Source organism: Primulina eburnea, chromosome 1 (genome assembly GCF_022965805.1).
Source record: "Primulina eburnea isolate SZY01 chromosome 1, ASM2296580v1, whole genome shotgun sequence".
NCBI lineage: Eukaryota > Viridiplantae > Streptophyta > Magnoliopsida > Lamiales > Gesneriaceae > Primulina > Primulina eburnea.
The window spans coordinates 18,940,394-18,942,942 of NC_133101.1; the positions used below are offsets into that span (position 1 = coordinate 18,940,394).

General features: G+C 38.6%; 1 non-coding gene across 1 annotated transcript; it reads right to left on the minus strand.

Annotated features, from left to right (window-relative positions):
- Positions 1–1,300: 1,300 nt before the first annotated feature.
- LOC140815106 (small nucleolar RNA R71) lies at positions 1,301–1,407 on the minus strand. Its single transcript, XR_012114258.1, has one exon. It is a non-coding gene; the product is annotated as a small nucleolar RNA R71 (small nucleolar RNA).
- Between the last annotated feature and the right edge of the window lie 1,142 nt (positions 1,408–2,549).

Here is a 2,549-nt window from a genome sequence, read left to right on the forward strand (position 1 = left end):
TGTTCGTTCTTGTTTCAATCGAAGCCTAGCTAAATTCTTTTGATTATGTCATGTTGTTGATGATTTCGATAGAATAATTGACAATAGGATCGAATAGTATAGACCACGGATTTACAATTTTAGTTGATATACGGAATTGGATACGTGTCGATAGTGATAATTCACCCGGATGAAAGCTAGCGGATTCCATAGAACGTAATGCAATCTTGAACTGTTAAATAATTGAGGATACTTGATTACTGCATGTTTGTGATTAGTATTAATATAGCTCGACAGAGTATATTAATTAGTCTAGGGAATTCCGTAGAATGCACGAGTAAGAGTCGAGTATAATTATTTAAACACGAGTGGTAGGTGAACTGATAATTCCCAACAAATTCATTTCTCATTTGATTTTAATCCAAATTAATCATTGATTCCTTGAATACGTTTTCCTTGCATTTTAATTGTTTTAGTTGTTTCAGTTACATTAGTTTAATCATCCAATCATTTTATCGTTACTAAAGAATTTTTACTTGAAAATAAAAAATATTGTAACACAGTCCTTGTGGAACGATACTCGTATTCACTTACATTTATTATAACTTGACTATCGTGCACTTGCGATATTTAAATCGAGCTTTCAATTATAAAATAAATTTTGGGACTATTCACTTTGAAAGTTTTGCTCGATCAAGTTTTTGGCGCCGTTGCCGGGGAGTGTTGATTCAGAATTTTTTTATTTTTCGTTTAAACTCTTTAGTATTATTTATTTTATTGTTATTTGATACTCTCATTTTGTTGCAGATCTTTCTTGGGGTGCATGCGAAGATCACTCGAGTTTAAGCTTGAGCCTTTTGATCCCGAGATTGAACGCACAGCTAGACGTCGACTACAGCAGCAAAGAGCAAAGGAAAGAATGGAAGAAGAGCAACACAGAGAGGAGCCAAGGCGTATACCGATGATGGATTATGCACAGCCGTCTCTTGATGGATCACGTCCAAGCATCATAAGACCAGTCATCCGAGCTAATCAGTTTGAGATCAAGCCAGCTATCATTCAGATGATTCATAACACTGTCCAATTTGGGGGAAGTGCACTTGACGACCCTAATTCTCATATAGCTGACTTTCTTGAAATTTTTGATACTTTTAAGTTTAATGGCGTATCTAATGATGCTGTTCATTTGCGTTTATTTCCATTTTCACTAAGAGAGAAAGCTAAGTCGTGGTTAAACTGTTTGCCTGTAGGGTCTATTACTACATGGGAGGATATGGCAAAGGCATTCCTGATCAAGTACTTTCCTCCGTCGAAGACTATGAAGCTTAGAGCCGACATCACTACTTTTGCTCAATATGAGCAAGAGTTACTTTATGAGGCATGGGAGCGCTACAAGGACTTGTTAAGGAGATGTCCACACCATGAGCTGCCTCTTGGGTTAGTTGTTCAAACTTTCTATTACGGTCTGCTTACTCCTAACCGTACTATGATAGATGCTGCTGCATGTGGTAACTTACTGAGAAAAACGACTGAGGAAGGATATGAGTTATTGAAAGAGATGGCTGCTAGTAGCTATCACCCTCAGTCTGATAGGCAGAGGCGAGGTGCTGGAGTTAATCAAGTTAATGATCTGTCGGTGGTTACAGCACAGTTAGAGGCTTTGAATAGAAAGATTGATGGGATGAGTGCGAGTGGGTCGGCTATGCGTCTGCAAGAAATTTTCTGTGATAAGTTTGGGGGTGAGCATGACGTGCATGATTGCCAAGATGGAAATCCATTCTATGTGCCTGAGGGAGCACCGGTAAAACAAGTGGGATTCCAGAACCGTCCAAGAAATGACCCTTATTCGAACACATATAATCCGGGATGGAGGAATCACCCAAACTTTTCATGGGGAGGTCAAAACAACCAGAATCGCCAGCAAAGAGGTCCACCATATGGGATGCACCAAGGATTCAAGCAAGAACCGCCTCGGGAGGAGAAGTCAAATTTAGAGCAAATGATGACTAAATTTATTTCTGCAACAGAGATGAGATTTCAGAACCAAGATGCATCCATAAAGGGGTTAGAGACTCAAATTAGACAATTGGCTAAGTTGATTGCTAATAGGGAGCAAGGAGCTTTGCCAAGTAACACGGAAACTAACCCAAGGGAACATGTGAAGGCTGTGGAATTGCGTAGTGGAAAGGCACTCGAGTCTAATGAGGAAAAGACCAAGCATGGTGAGGAGGAGGTGAAAAATCAAGGAGGTAAGTCTTCTAACTCTACATCTACACCTATTGCACAGAATAAAATTGTTATCCCTCTCCCTTTTCCTGCAGCAATGAAGAAAGCTAAATTAGATGCACAATTTGGTAAATTTCTTGAGATATTCAAAAAATTGCATATTAACATTCCTTTTCCTGATGCTTTATTGAATATGCCAAGTTATGAAAAATTCTTGAAAGATATCTTAGCAAATAAGCGGAAGCTAGAAGATCATATGACTGTGAATTTGACTGAAAATTGCTCTGCTTTAGTTCAAAATAAGATGCCTCCTAAGCAAAAAGATCCAGGGAGTTTCTCTATAC